The following is a 17,175-nucleotide window of genomic DNA, read 5'->3' as shown; positions in this document are numbered from 1 at the left end:
ATAGAAGAATGGAGCAAAATAAATGAAAATCATAGCATCAGTTATCACTCATCAGTTATTTAGTTATGTGGAATCTAGTAAGTCAAAATTTCAGCCGCAAGAATGTACCTCTAGACGCAAGAAATGGAGTCAATAACTAGAAGAGAAAATGGAGTTAAGTAAACAGTTTTTCTTTTGTATATCGAACAGCTCTCGAAGCTTTTGAAAATAATTATGACACTAAGAAAAATTTAATAGTGATGTGTGGGAGGGCGACATTACAGCACACTCTAATAACCTGAGATACTTCATTATTTGCCGGGATGGTTCGTCTGAAAGGGCGCGGCCGACTTCCTTCCCTAATCCGATGAGACCGATGACCACGCTGTCTGGTCTCCTTCCCCAAACCAACCAACCAACCAACCAACTTGATTATTAAGTGAGGCACTTGTTAGATAATTACTGAAGTTTTTGAAAGCACCAATGAATAGATCACATACTATCAATATCAAAATAGTTTAAAGGCTCTTCTCTAGAAGCGTAGATAAGTAAATTAGACTCTGTGAACCTCAAATAATTTCAAAGAGGCCAATAAGTAAAACAGTCAATACAATACAAAAAATAAACAGTTAAAGCTATCCTTGTGTCACAATTCCAGCAACAGGAACTAAATTACAACCCACAGCATATTTAGAATTCCAAAAGCAGACCAATAAGATTGTGCGACGAGATGAAACTGGTTTCGTCCAGCCATAACCGTGAGTTCTTTGACTTCTCTAGGAGGAGGCCCATCAAACTATAACACAACGAATATTAGTTAACTTTATTACATGAATGATTAAAATATTTACTTAACTTTGACACACTTCAGTGACGCAAGAGTACTGGATAATTTACAACAGTCGTTTACTACGAAAGCATCACTTGACGCACAAACTATTCTCTTGAGACCTAAAATGGTACAAATGGCTCTGATCACTATGGGACTTAACTTCTGAGGTCATCAGTCCTCTATAACTTCAAACTAGTCAAACCCAAGTAACCTAAGGACACCACACACATCCATGCCCGAGGCGGGATTCGAACCTGCGGCCGTATCGGTCGCGTGGTTCCAGATTGTAGCGCCTATAACCGCTCGGCCACTCTGGCCGGCTCTGTAGGCCTAACATCCGGCGTTAACAACAGTACGAGTTCATCTGTAACGCCAACTCGTTGGCTCTACACTGGATGGTCAAGTCCTTCATAAGATGAGGAGACCAAGTGGGCTGAGCGCTTCCGTGTCCGGCTCGATATTGACCTATAGTGCGAGGCTGCTTTGCTGAGAGGAAGGCGTGGTTTTCAGAATCGTCTCCCACACACTCTTACGGATTGCACCGAGAACTCACTAACGTGTGTGAAATCGATACGAGTTGCCGAATTTGGCACTGCGATCTCTGGACATACCACATTACCGAAGAGGAACGTCAAGGATTCAGCCTGAAAAGCCGGCCGGAGTGGCCGTGCGGTTCTAGGCGCTTCAGTCTGGAACCGAGCGACCGCTACGGTCGAAGGTTCGAATCCTGCCTCGGGCATGGATGTGTGTGATGTCCTTAGGTTAGTTAGGTTTAATTAGTTCTAAGTTCTAGGTGTCTGATGACCTCAGAAGTTAAGTCGCATAGTACACATAGCCATTTTTTTCAGCCTGAAAAACTTCTTACTGGCATATTTACATATGTCACCAGTACCAAGGGGCTGTTCTGCAGATGTAAACAGGTACAATAATGCAGTTCTAAAACAGGAAAAAAGCCGCATTATTGCATGTGCCATAACATTTAAAACAATCGCATATAACTGAAGAGAACGTACCAGAGTTCCACAACTCATCAGCAAGATGCCATCCACGAGTGCCGTACCTACAAGGTAAATTAACTGCGAGGACCACACAGATTATTATTGGCACTATAAAACTTACATACTATACGATAGCGCTTGACGGCTGAGTTCTAAACGTCAAACACAGAACTAACCTACAGTGTCCCTTCAATGGCGGGACAGCCGATAACGCAGGAGCGCACTCTCAAATTTTATCCACGAAAGTGTAATGTTCACTCGCTTAGGTACAACTAAGCACAGTTACGATGTACCTCGACCAAAGGAGGCTCAACATCAACTTTTGTGAAAGGCTCGTAATAACTGTTGCAATCTCACAGTAGTTGCACTTCAGCGAGCTAACATTGTGACCAGAACATGGATCCACCACATAGAAACGTTTCAGGCAGGGAATAGAAGGCCGCGAAGGATCCGAAGGGCTTATATGTGAGAACGTATTGCGCTTTTCCAAGTTGGCGACTGTTAGTAAGCATGGGCAATGTTAACACGCTCCGTGATCAGTGTCCTACCGAACACCCGACTCTGCCCCAAGCTTGCGCACCATGCTGAAACCGGCTCATGCGGAACTCCCGCCTTCTCGCGACGTGTCGAGGGCACTCCAGGCACTACAGGTGGAGATATCGACGTTATTTTACAGGATATCGATACGAACGTAGGAGGTATACATAAAACATTACACAATGAATTTCTTATTTGTTTACAGGTAAATGTCTGAAATCGTGGTACACATTGCAATACCAGCGTCGCATCTCCTCAACATGTCGCTGGAGAGAGCGAAACAGACTGCCGCAGTCCACTGATAAAGAGTGGTATTGTGTCGGACAAATGGTTCAAATGGCTCTGAGCACTATGGGACTTAACATCTGTGGTCATCAGTCCCCTAGAACTTAGAACTACAAACCTAACTAACCTAAGGACATCACACACATCCATGCGCGAGGCAGGATTCGAACCTGCGACCGTAGCGGTCACGCGGTTCTAGACTGAAGGGCCTAGAACCGCGCGGCCACAACGGCCCGCTGTGTCGGACAGTTTCACATGGTTTCTAATATCCAGGATTCGGGAAGGCATGAAGTCAGAGACTGTAAGGTTTAACAAATTATGCAATGAAGTACAAAGGACCATCAATGTTGCAATATTACTTTTCGTTGTTACTTCGTGTCTAGTTTCAAGGTATTAAAACTTGGCCTGTTTCCTTTAATTTATTGCACAAATTGGCTGCATCGTTTCTTTAGTTTCCAGAATCGAGCTGACACAGCTGCAACTTTCCTGTTGTTGCAGACAACGATTTACCGAACAGTACCCAAATTCTGCTCGCCGCGTCATTTTGTCATTTCGTCAGGATACCTATAGAGGCACGCGAATTTCAATGTGTACCAGACTTTTTTTGGGCCATCAGTCTTCTGACGGTTTCATGCGGCCAACCACGAATTCCTCTCCTGTGCAAACATTTTTCTCTCATAGTAGCAATTGCTACCAACGTCCACAATTATTTTCTGGATTTATTCCACTCTCTGTCATCCTCTATAAATGTTAGCCTCCACAGCTCCCTTTATTACCATACAAGTCATCTCTGATGTCTTGACAGATGCCCTACCATCGTGTCTGTTCTTATTTTCAGTCTTTTCCATATAACCTTTTCGTCGACCTTCCTGCAGAGAACCTCGTCATTCCCTTCCTTACCAGTGCACCTAATTTCCAAAATTCTTCTGCAGTCCAAAATCTCAAATGCTTTGATTCTCTTCTTTACAGATTTTCCCACAGTCCGTGTTTCACTACCATACAATGCTGTGATCCAAACGTACATTCTCAGAAATTTCTTCCTCATATTAAGGTCTATGTTTGATACTATTACACTACTCTAGGCCAGGAATACCCTTTCTGCCAGCGCTAGTCTGCTTTCGATGTCCTCCTTGCCCCATCCGTCATGGGTTATTTTGCTACCTAGGTACCAGAATTCCTTACATTTATGTACTTCGAGGTCTCCAATTCTTATGTTGAGTATCTCGCTCTTCTCATTGGTGCTCCTTCTCATTGGTTTTAAGTTTCTGCGATTTACTGTCAGTCCATGTTCTATACTCATTAGACTGTTCATTCTATTCAGCAGATCTTGTACTTCTTCGTCACTTTCACTAAGTACAGCAATGTCATCTTATCATTGATATCCGTTCACCTTGAATTTTAATTCCAATCTTGAACCTTTCTTTTATTTCCAACAATGCCCCTTCGTTGTATAGATTGAACAGTAGGAGCGAAAGACTACTTCCCCGTCTTATACGTTTTTCAACCCGAGTACTTCTTACTTGGTCTTCCAATATTATTGTTACCTCTTTGCTCTTGTATGTATTGCATACTACCCGTTTTCCACTATAAAGTACCCATTTTTCTCAGAATTTTGAACACCTGGCATCATTTTACAGTGTCGAACTCATTTTCCACATCGAGATATCCTAGAAAAGTGTCTTGATTTTTCTTTAATTCTGTTTCCATAATCAACCGCAAGGACAGAACTGCCTCTCTGGTGTCTTTAACTTTCGTAAAGGCTAACTAATCGTCATCTAAAACTTTCTGAATTTTATTTTCCATTCCTCTGTATATTACCCTTGCCAGAAACTCGGATGTATGAGCTGTTAAGCTGATTGTGCGATGATTCTATCACTTGTCGGCTATTGCAAGCTTCATAATTGTGTAGATGATGTTTTTCCGTAAGTCAGATGGTATATTGCAAGACTCATACATTCTACACACCAACGTGAATAGTCGTTCTGTTGCCACTTCCCCACTGATTTAGGATTCGTGATGGAGTGTTGTCTATGCCTTCTACCTTATTCATTCTTAACTCTTCCAGACGTCTTTTAAATTTAGACTCGAATACTGGATCGCCTAACTCTTTTATATCGATTCCTGGTCCTCCTTCTGTCACGTCGTCAGACAACTCTCCCGCTCGGTAGAGGTCCTCAATGTACTCTTTCCACGTATAAGCTCTCCCCTCTGCATTTAACACTGACATTCCCATTGCATCTTAAGATCACCACTATTGTTTTTAACTTCACCAGTTGTTGTTTTGAATTTTCAATATACTGATTCAAACCTTTCGATAATCATCTGTTTTTCGATGTATTTGCATTTTCATACAGCCGTTTCGCCTTAGCTTCCCTGCATATAATATTTATTTAATTCCTAAGTGATTTGAATTTCTGTATTCCTGAAGTTCGCTGAACATTTTTATGCTTCCTTCTTTCATCAAACAACTGAAGTACTTCTTCTGATACCAACGCTTTCTTCGCATTCATCTTCTTTATACCTATGTCTTTCTTTCCAACAACGGTTATTGCCCCTTTTCAAGATGTCCATTCCTCTTCAGCTGAACTGTATAATGATCTATACGTTGTCGCTCTATCTATAGCCTACCATAACTTCAATCGAATCTCTTCATTCCTTAGTGCATCCGTATCCAACTTCTTTGTACATTAATTCTCACTGTGTGGTCTCTTAAGCCTGATATTCGTAAAATGTGATCTGAGTCTAAATCTGCTCCTCGGTACGCCTTACAATCCAGCATCTGCTTTCGGAATCTCTGCCTGACTGTGATGTAATCTAATTTCAATCTTTTAGTACCTCCTGGCCTTTTTCAAAGGATACCTCGTCTTCTCGTGATTCTCTAACAGAATATTCACTTATATTAGCTGAAATTTGCAGGACTCGTCTCTCTCCTCTGTCATTCCTAGTATGAAGTCCATATTGTCACGTAACCCTTTCTTCTAGTTCTTATTATCCCCCCACCACTATTAAATGTTTATCTCATTTCACGCACTGAATTTGGTTTGCAGTTTATTCTGATAAGAACAACCCTATCACTGAACTGTTCGCAGTAACTCACTCTGTGCCCTAGCTTCCTATTCATAACGAGTCCAGCTCCCTTTATACCAATTCTGCTGCTGCTGTTGATGTTACCCTGCAGTTATGTGACCAGAAATCCTCGTCTTCTTTCCATTTAACTTCACTGGCGCACACATAATCTTTATTGAATTTAACATTTTCCTTCTCGGACTTTCCAGACCCCGACTAATCGAACGTCGTCTTTCCATTCGTTATTCAATAATTTTCTCTTGGTCAGCTCCCGCAGACATATTTCCGCAAACAAAGAAATATTTAACTATATTATTATTACGTCGAGGAGATAATGATTACGTAACGGTCGTCTCTTTTACATTGATTTAAATTTATTCTGCAGAAATTCCATCGTCAAGACACTCAAAGAAATTAATTTCGCATTTTCGGTATTTTCAGTTATTGGAACAAAAGATTATTTTATTTTCCATAACCGTATATGCTTATTTTACTTTACTTTTGTGGGCAGTGTGAAAATGCTATGTTGTCTATTTTAAGACGTGTTGTCAAATTAGAAACCCCACTCAACAATTTCGTTCAGCTCTAAGACACTCCTATTAGTCGACTGAAATATCTCCATGCAGGTCTACTGAACGGGAATCGTTACATTTCACGTAGATCTTCGATGAGTTGATGACTGCCTGTTCTAACTATGTATAGAGTGACATATTTTCTGGCTTCATAGAGAAGGAGAGTAGTTAGTCGCGTGAACAAGTGCTTTCACCACTTGTACTAGAACTGCCGTCTGCTCATTGTTGTTTGACTGTAAGGGATACGTTGTGAAGTGAGTGAGAAAGGGCATTTTTTTCTGCTCATCGGTTGACTGCACTCACTAAACAGTGACTTGGTATAACCTCACTGCGTGCCTAGATGGACTACTGCTGAATCTAACGAAGCATGTCCGAAGTAAGAAATTGACAACTCTTGTGGGAAGTATGTTAATCAACCGTTACTTCAAGGCTTGCGTTGGACAAAAAAGTCATTTACCATAGTTAAGGTTTTGCTAGGCCGATGACCTTGTCACAGCCATACAAACCAACACACTCGAAGAAGGAGAAATTATATTGTGTACAGACTTTGAAAATTTCAACACATATTACTAAGCAGGGAGACTTCGACGAATTGCAACCGAGACAGAAGTCTGCGCATTCTAGATCAAGAACAGATTCGATGACCAGCTCTCAATGCTAATTTCTGTCAACAGAGGATTAGACACAATTTGCAGCCTAAATACCTTGGCGACATCCTTGATCGGTTAACATGCAAACCACACCTAAGAAACACCACCCCAAAGCTAAAGACTCGAAATAACATCATAAAGAAACTAGCTGCCACAACCTGGGGGCTGAAGCTTCCACTCTATGGACTGCAGCTCTGACACGACTATATCCAGCGGCTGAACACTGTGCCCCAGTAATGCACCAAAGTGCTCACACAAGGAAACTAAACATCTATCTGAATGCATCAATGACAATTACTACGGGTACGCTAAAATTCACTGATCGCTTGGCTGCACACCGTCAGTAGCAGTCCACCTGCCGAAATGCACGCTAAGAAGCAGCCGATGGAGAATGGAGGAAGCCTATCACGCCAACTACCCCCAAGACCTTTCATTTCATACAGTTTAGATGACCCTCCTCCAGGCCGCTTAATAACATACATTACGCTGTGGCATAATGGAAAAAACTACAAGAAGTATGTCCTTAAGAAACAGTGGTGCGGGAAGTGGAATGCTACAAAAACAAAACATCACGGTTTTCAAGGTAGAACTATCAGTCTACCAGGATTTGATCTGAATTGAGCGGACACGATTGAGTATGACAAGAACCTGTCTGGCCAGGTGCAATGCTCTGATACAGAAGTTAAAATTCCGGGACGCTCTAGCCTGTGATTGTGAGTTCCAAGAGCAAACCGTTCAGCGTACTTTCATAGATTGCCCTCTGATAAAGTACCCAAGACAATTCAGTGATTTTGTTAATGTTGGTCTCTCTGCTGTCAACTTGCTTCATGCAGCAGAAGTTGAACTCTGACTAAATATATCTGTTTTAATTAACAGTTTTAATGTCCTCCTTTTAGTATTATTGAACTATTAACTTTAAGTATTCGAACATATGAGCCTAGTTCCGAGGCCCGCAAATGTGTAATTGCCAACTCTATGTATTTCGCAATATTTGCTGTTGTCGCTATCTTCTTCATCTTCTTCCCGCGATCAGGCCCAGAGGACCGCGCGCCACCACAGTTAGAGCTTTCCATCCGTCTCTGTCTTCTGCTATCTGTCTCCAGTTTTCCGTGACTCCTAGCTGCAACAGGTCTTCTCTCACTCCATCGATCCACCTCTTTCTAGGTCTTCCCACTGGTCTGCTGCCTGACGGGATCCAGTCCATTGTGATTTTGGGCCATCTTGTTGCCTCCATTCTAACAACATGTCCAGCCCATTGCAGTCTTTTGCTTCTCATCACTCCCAAGATGTTAGGCTCCTTGTACAGCTCTTCTAATTCAATGTTATGGCGTCGCTATACGATAAATAAGTAAGTAAAATCTCACTATTCGTCTTGTGAGTTAGTAGAGTTGATTCAGGAGTGATTTCATATTATATTGAGTGCCCCGTTGTCCACATTCGCCAAGGGAGAATGAGGTAAGCGAATTTTTTCCTGTTCTACGAGGGGACAAAACCTGCGGATTTTATTCGTTGAATGAAATTTCATTATGTTGACAGCTGACTTGTGGGCGAAAAATTCACGATTGGAAACGTTACTTTAATAATGTACATGAATCTGTTTGCAACGAAGAGCTTTCGGTTAGGGTTGGTTGGTTGGTTTGGGGAAGGAGACCAGACAGCGTGGTCATCGGTCTCATCGGAATAGGGAAGGATGGGGAAGGAAGTCGGCCGTGCCCTTTCAGAGGAACCATCCCGGAATTTGCCTGGAGCGATTTAGGGAAATCACTTTCGGTTAGGCCGTCGACTTTAAAATGCCCAGGAACATAAAGGCATGTGAGCAAATGCCACGGCTGAGCATCTGCAGTCGTCTATGAATCTCCATACTACCATAAAGTCTATGCTCTTTTGATACCACACCCATTGACAACGAAATACAAACAGGAATGTATAGAAATTTCGAAACACATGTAATGCGCTTCCAAGAGGAAAGAATTCTGGGTCGCACTATAACCATGGGTGAGACGGTGGTTCACAGAGTAAGCCGAAGGTGTGGAAACATCCCTCTTGGCCTTCAGCAGAAAAAATTCAAAAGCCAAGCTTCCGCAGGAAACTAGATGATGTCAGTAACTTCGGATTCGGAGCCTGAATTATTACAGCATTTATCACCCACTGTGAGTTGTTACACACGAAATCAAAATGAGTGACAAGTTTTCGAAAAGCTTGAATTTGCTGCAAGATAATGACCGCTTAACACAGTATTCAAAAACAGGTTTACAGCTGCTGGAGCATCCACCGTGCTGCCTGAAACCTGGTTGTCAAGGGTAGGCTAGATTCGGTTACGATTGTGGACGGGGTCGTAATCAGTTACTATCGATTGCCTTTTACAGTTACACACAATTTATTTCAAACTAGTAATTCCAGACTCAACAATAAATAAAATACCACATGTTATTAATGAAGGAATAAACAACTGTACAAATAATAGTGTTTCCAGTAAGCTACAATTTAGCAAATCACCATTAAATAAAGATACAACAGATAACGTTTTCAAAACAAGCCACTGTGATCTGGGCAGAAGGCCTTACAAGCCAGCAATGGCAAAAAATTAAGAATTGTTTAAAACTCACTGCAACTTACAAATTACAGGTATTAAAATATTAAAGGCAAGTCGCCACAATCACAGCAGAAGCCATCGGACGCTAGGAAAGGCAGTAAATCAGATTGTAAGAAACTTCCTGGCAGATTGAAACTGTGTGCCCGACCGAGACTCGAACTCGGGGCCTTTGCCATTCGCGGGCAAGTGCTCTACCATCTGAGCTATCGAAGCACGACTCACGCCCGCTCTCACAGCTTTATTTCTGCCAGGATCTCGTCTCCTACCTTCCACGGAGACGAGACCCTGGCTGAAGTAAAGCTGTGAGAGCGGGCGTGAGTCGTGCTTCGGTAGCTCAGATGGTAGAGCACTTGCCCGCGAAAGGCAAAGGCCCCGAATTCGAGTCTCGGTCGGACACACAGTTTTAATCTGCCAGGAAGTTTCATATAGTCCGCTGCAGAGTGAAAATCTCATTCTGGAAGCTTACTGCTAAAATACAAATACCAAATTAGAAATTTTGAGGCAAATGGCCACAATCACGGCTGAAGGCCTTAGTCGCCAGGAATGGAAATAATCTAAAAAATTTAGAAACCTTCTGTAAAACAGCAAATATAATAGCAAAGGTTAATTAAAAAAACAAGCAACTGAACACCAAACGGGTGAAATAAGATGATGGTAAGCTTTGTAACACAAGGGGCCACAGATGATGCTACACGAATCGACCTCTGGAAAGGTCCGGCATCAAACTCTTTCTCGAGCGATGAGATAGGCAGGCAAGAGTTGCATTCACTTCACAAGATGGTAACTCAGACTAGTGGCAGTCTAACGAATGACTAATGATAATCTTGTTGAAGCTACCTGCCGTCTGATAAACCAAATGCAACGATGGAACAATACGCCAAAGCCGGAACCGGCGGTCTGCACTACGTTCCCATAATACTGTGTTTATAGCGCCCAGAAAGAGAAAGGAACCACTACCACCAGAATAGAAAGCATTCAATTCACTGCTCTTCGCCTCGGCAGCACTACGAGCAGCAACACGAACCTAAGTCACTGCAGAATCGCGAGATATCACAATGGTGGAGATTTCTGTACTTGGATTGAAATGTTCTCATCGTAAGGCTTGCTGGACCGGTTTACAACGAGGTCGTGCACCCTCGTGACCACAGACCTTCCATGCGGCAGTCCCCAACCAAATTCACACACTCACACGACCTGGCAAAACAACGACGTCACCCCAAAGATGGGGCAACAGCTACTACATATCGATAACCGCCGCTGCTGCCACTAGCGGACAGGCATCGCTTGCGAAACCGAGTGGTGCCAGTCAACACGAGAAGAAGGCAAACAACCGCAACCATGCCAACTAAACGATACCGTCTGGCCTCCAACAGAGGGCGGAAAACTACAAACAGCACCAACGTGAGCCGCAGCACGGCTCACAGACCTTATCCTTTTCGAAGTGTCTATCGCCTATTACCTTCGAAGAATCCAGATTTTCGAGGGATAAGAAGATCTTTGCGCATGCACACGATGTTTCGTAGCTTCTTGCAGGGTGGATTCAGGAAGCTTGACAGGGAATGGACCAGGTGCGTAGAGGCTGAGGGATGTTATGTAGAGAAATTATTTTGCTTGCTATATCGGTTTCATAATAAGACGTTCTTCTTTAAAAATCACCATTACTTTTTGGCAGTACCTCGTATTATATTCCACCCCAGTGCAGTTAGTATATTGCAATGACACAATTGGCAGTTGGAGAAAGGAATGCACAGAATAACAGCCTGAAAGAGAACACGTAACGATTAAAAAGTTAGGCAGCTCTAGAGACCACAGATTTGTTTGACTTTTATTATAGTGTAATAATAGCCAAAACATCTGTCTCAAGCCATAGGAAAGCGTTATCGTCTCATTATAATTAAAGAAGTCAAACTTCAGATCCTAACGCACGTAACGCACCTGTGAATAGCTTGGAAACATAAAAGATGGATTTGAATCTCGCTCAGATAGAAATTTTGATAGATGACAAACAGCTGATGTCAGTCCAGATTCGCCAAATCTTTATTCATTTCGTAATATTTACCGCACCTGTAATCTTCAGAAAAGTTTCTTCTATCCAGACTTGCACGCATTGTAATTTGGGGATACAGACACTGTACAAACACAGACATTGCAATCACCAATAAAGGATGGAACAGCACGCTAGAAGGCAGGACGAATACTATATCTCATTTTTCCCGCACACTTAGCTTCGTAATACAACGTATCGAAACCTTAATATCTGACACCATTTCGTCACATATTTTACACGATGTGGAAGATTGCAATGTACTTTACTGGCAGTAAGACCCCTCCTTTATATGCTCATGTATGTTCACTAGAGTACATAGTGGAAATGAGGTAACAGGGTATTTGGTTGACCTGAAATTAAACGGTTACTTATTGCTACGAATCAAGATTACACAAGACAGTTAAAAGAAGGAAGTAATGGAATGAGACGCTAGCAAACAAAGATTATGCTACAGTAAGGAAACACATGAACTTCTTGAATTTGATGATCTACATCTACATCTATATCTACATCCATACTCCGCAAGCCACCTGACGGTGTGTGGCAGAGGGTACCTTGAGTACCTCTATCGGTTCTCCCTTCTATTCCATTCTCGTATTGTTCGTGGAAAGAAGGATTGTCGGTATGCCTCTGTGTGGGCTCTAATCTCTCTGATTTTATCCTCATGGTCTCTTCGCGAGATATACGTAGGAGGGAGAAATATACTGCTTGACTCTTCGGTGAAGGTATGTTCTCGAAGCTTTGACAAAAGCCCGTACCGAGCTACTGAGCGTCTCTCCTGCAGAGTCTTCCACTGGAGTTTATCTATCATCTCCGTAACGCTTTCGCGATTACTAAATGATCCTGTAACGAAGCGCGCTGCTCTCCGTTGGATCTTCTCTATATCTTCTATCAACCCTATCTGGTACGGATCCCACACTGCTGAGCAGCATTCAAGCAGTGGGCGAACAAGCGTACTGTAACCTACTTCCTTTGTTTTCGGATTGCATTTCCTTAGGATTCTTCCAATGAATCTCAGTCTGGCATCTGCTTTACCGACGATAAACATTATATGATCATTCCATTTTAAATCACTCCTAATGCGTACTCCCAGATAATTTATGGTATTAACTGCTTCCAGTTGCTGACCTGCTATTTTGTAGCTAAATGATAAAGGATCTATCTTTCTGTGTATTCGCAGCACATTACACTTGTGCCTGTAACTGTAATTCTGGAATACAGTACTGTGTGGAAGCTAAAGGGGCACTGTAAGAAAAAAGCCCAAATACCAAACAAGAAGCAACTGAAAAGACGTGATAGAAACGAATAGTAAACATGACTCCAAATGTGTTACGAAGAGGTATTAGAAGGAAAAGATATAAAGGATTCATGAACAAAGTTGAAAAAAAGGAAGAGGACGTCAAAAATGCTACTGAGGAATCAAGTGAATGTAAAACTGAACTGAAATGATGAGTCAAGAATTGTAGAACTAGATAAAGACTGAAACATGTAAAGAAAATTATAAATTTACATCCATTAGAAATGGTTTGTGGAAGTCTGGCACTGTGAAAACAGTGAGTGTGTTTACAGATAACTTTTCTGCTACCAGTCACAATTTTCTTTTATTTATATTATCATCACCGTTTCGGGAAATTATTTCCACTGCAGTTGCCAATGACAAAACTGTTTCCTCAGTTGACACTGTACTACACAAAGTGAAGAAAGCCGGCCGGTGTGGCCGTGCGGTTAAAGGCGCTTCAGTCTGGAACCGCGTGACCGCTACGGTCGCAGTTTCGAATCCTGCCTCGGGCATGGATGTGTGTGATGTCCTTAGGTTAGTTAGGTTTAATTAGTTCTAAGTTCTAGGCGACTGATGACCTCAGAAGTTAAGTCGCATAGTGCTCAGAGCCATTTGAACCATTTGAAAGTGAAGAAAGACCCAGGAACAAACTACATCACAGAAGAAAAAGACAAAAAGAAATGTATATCTAGCATCTCATACACTGGCAATATATCACAGAAACTTGCAAACATAATCAAAAACTCATAGCAAAAAAGAGCTGTTTTGCATCTAATACAAATAGACTAATACATAACAAAGTGTAATCATATCCCACACTCAGGCTCTGGAACACACAATGTAACATTCCAGGAATGATCCATGTTCTTTCTAGGATAAACAAGCCGATACTTCCACACCAGGTATACAGAGCACATTACAGCCTATACACACAACAAACACACAATATCAACAACAGCAACATGCGTACACAATACAAGACACCCATACGGAAAAGTAGAGCTAAATGTCAGAGTACTCCACCAACTATATAAAAGGCATAAAGTAGTTCTATTAGAAAAAATTTTTCAAAAAGTATTTACATAAAACATTAAACTGAAAACTTTGAATTGAACCAGTGAATTTATTCAGCTGTCTCGACAGTATACTTAAATGAAAATAGTAACACACAGGAATAAACTGTATTGTAAATAGGTACAAGGAAATTACAATCCAGTTTGTCAAGAAAAATACCCTCTGCGCAGAAGTTTATAATACCCTCAGTACAGGCGTTTATAGTACTTTGTGGAAGACCTATAGGATTAACTCTGTTGACTACACCTAAAAACGTCTTTGTAACTGTTTAGTTAAGTAAATACGTTTTTGTGTCTGTTTAGTAAGTGTGAGACTCTACTTAAATAGACCACAAGAAAATTGTAAACACTAGCTCCGTCCAAATTTCACCGCTAACTACATATAAAGATAAAAGTAAAATAAAAGCTGCCCATTTTAATATATTGCACTAAACACAACACGTATTAAAAACATTACCAAAAGATGGCACAGTACAAAGAGAAACCCCCACTTGAGAGAGTGACTCATTTCGCGAAAAGCGTCGTGTAAAACATAAATAATAGAAAAGCGTGCCTGATAGCAGAAAAGTTATTTGTAAACAAACCTACCATATTATTCAAATGTGATGTTGATTGAAGATGCACGCAGAGATTAGATTTGCACAAAGTAGGAGAAATAGAGGACTGGGTCAAACCCACCGACATACCTCCTAGAAAAGAAGAAAAACAAACAATGAAAAGCAACCACGTCCTGACTAACTATACAAGCAGTACCCTTGCTTTATTTGCAAAAATGGCTGTATCAAACTAAAATAATAGCTATATTTCCTAACTATAAGGCAACTGATGTGCATAGTCTTTAACTACACCATTACACTTTTATCCTCCATGAAGGGCGACAATGATGAGCGCCCATCCCTACCCTCATGGATGTTGGCGGTCTACCACTAATTACACTACTGTCACAAACTTCTGTAATAATTTCGCAACTACTGAATGGTGTTACACGGCATGCCTGTTGAGTCATTACAACCATCATGCGCTGTTCTCAGTGAATTCCTAGGCCATTACTTACATTGGCAGTAACTATCGGTCTCTTAATGCAACCACAAAGAGCACTATGTTGAAGTCTGTGTCCAGAGTGAACTCGAACTTTCTGAGTATTTTTGTTGTATAGTGTCCGTGTTCTCCGATGCCTCGTTACAGAGTAACTGCTCTCACTTTGATTTTATGACTCCATTTATTAATCGGTATTGCACTGAAAATAGCTGCACAAGAGAACAAACGTCGATAATAAGTCCTGTACATGTTTCGAAAAATCTTGTTCCATATACACACGGTACTTGCTGTTGGCAATAGCAATAATCTTCGCTCCCAGGCTTGCATCTAGCTCGGTTCTGTCTTCGATTTGTTTCCCAGTAGTTTTGTACGTACATTAACAGTGATAAAAAGCAGTACCGAAATGTTTATTACATTCGTACCTGCAGCTTTTGCATCCCTTCACCAGTAAATCTAACCATACTGCTGTGAGTCACTGTTCAAAGTACAACTAACAGTGCCAGAAATAGAGGCAAGAGATCGAAAAGAGCGCTGCTGCATGGAAGTTTGATAGTGAAGAGTAAACCATGCATTACTGTCGTCAGTGTGCGTAAAACGAGTGAATGGAATCAATTTGCTTCCAGTCAACATCCAAAGTGCATTAGCGACTCTGCAACGATATACCAGAACACGTGTGTCGTATCCCAAGTACTCAGAAAATATCCCTGAACAATCTTCGAAAAATTTCCGTTAGAGATCGAGATCACGTCGTGTGTCAATGGCTTTGGTTGTAATGTTTTGGTTGCAAGCTGACGTTCGCAATGAAAGCATTGCGGTGCCATTGCCACAAGCAGTCGTGCGGGTGAGAGATCAAACGTTTCGTCCTTCTAAATACAATTGACGCTGTAGTGGACGTAGTTTAATACGTTCTGAGGCTGCAAATGCACGCAGCCCACCCTAGTGAATACTTCTTACTGATGCTATGTCCTGCGTGCATTTGCATCCTAAGGACTGATTGAAAACTCCAAAGAAGTGACATTAACAGCTGTCCGTTGCAGAGGACCACTGCACCATAGGGATGCAGCCAGTTTAAAAGCACGATCGAAAGACCACAAACTTTCTTCAGAGTACAACACGAGAATCTTCTCACCAGTGCTGCCTCATAATTTTATATATTAGTTATGTTGGTTTGTGTTGGTTATTGAAAGTAAATACGATGAATGTAAGGTTAAATGAGAAACTCCGTCATTAACACTTTTGTATCACGCTATTGTCGCCAGGGTATCACGTTGCTACAGAAGAAATTTGAGTTTTATGAGAAGTGAGTTTCTGTGAACCATGTTACCTCTACCCGCATATAACTTCGTATAGAAGTTGTCTGTTACATTTTTCATTTCCATTCACTATGGATATTTCTACAAAAATTCTGGGAAACATTAGCCCTCTCAGAGACATGTTAGAGAATTTCTACATTATCATTAGTAAACATTGACCATGTGTATACGGTGCTCCACAATTCCTTTTACACGTTTCTAGAGGTTGTAAATAGAGTATGATAAACCCATGTCCGGAAATGTACTGTGTGAATATAAGTTTGATAATCGTATTACTTTCGAATCTCCCGACTCGTGATACACACAGAAACTGAGAGCAGCGCGCCGTCGTCTTCCTCTGTTGAATTTATGACATCATATACTCGATGTGATCAAAGGTATTCGGACACCTGGCTGAAAATGACTTGCAAGTTCAAGGCGCCCTCCATCAACAATGCTGGAATTCAACAAGGTTTTGGCCCACCCTTAGCCTTGATGAAATCTTCCACTTTCACAGGCATACGTTCGTGCTGAAAGGTTTCTTGGGAAATGGCAGCCCATTTTTCACGGAGTGCTACATTGAGAAGAGATATCGATGTCGGTCGGTCCAATGTTCACGTTCCTTATACAAAGCGAGGCGTCGTTTGGCATTTACCAGCGTGACGTGTGACTTATGAACAGCCGCCCAACCATGAAATCCAATTTTTCTCACCTCCCACTTAACTGTCATAGTACTTGCAGTGGCTCCTGACTCAGGTTGGAATTGCTGTTGGATGGTCTAGATAGATATCTGCCTATTACACATTACGACCCTCTTCTGTAGGCTGTATCTGAAAGTCAACAGACAAGTTCGACCTGTACGCTTTTGTGCCGTACGCATCACTTCACGTTTCCGCATCACTATCACATCGGAAAAAGGTGCCCTAAGGATGTT

This window comes from Schistocerca serialis, chromosome 2 (assembly GCF_023864345.2).
Source record: "Schistocerca serialis cubense isolate TAMUIC-IGC-003099 chromosome 2, iqSchSeri2.2, whole genome shotgun sequence".
In the NCBI taxonomy this organism is placed as follows: domain Eukaryota; kingdom Metazoa; phylum Arthropoda; class Insecta; order Orthoptera; family Acrididae; genus Schistocerca; species Schistocerca serialis.
Note: the sequence above shows the minus strand (reverse complement) of the source record.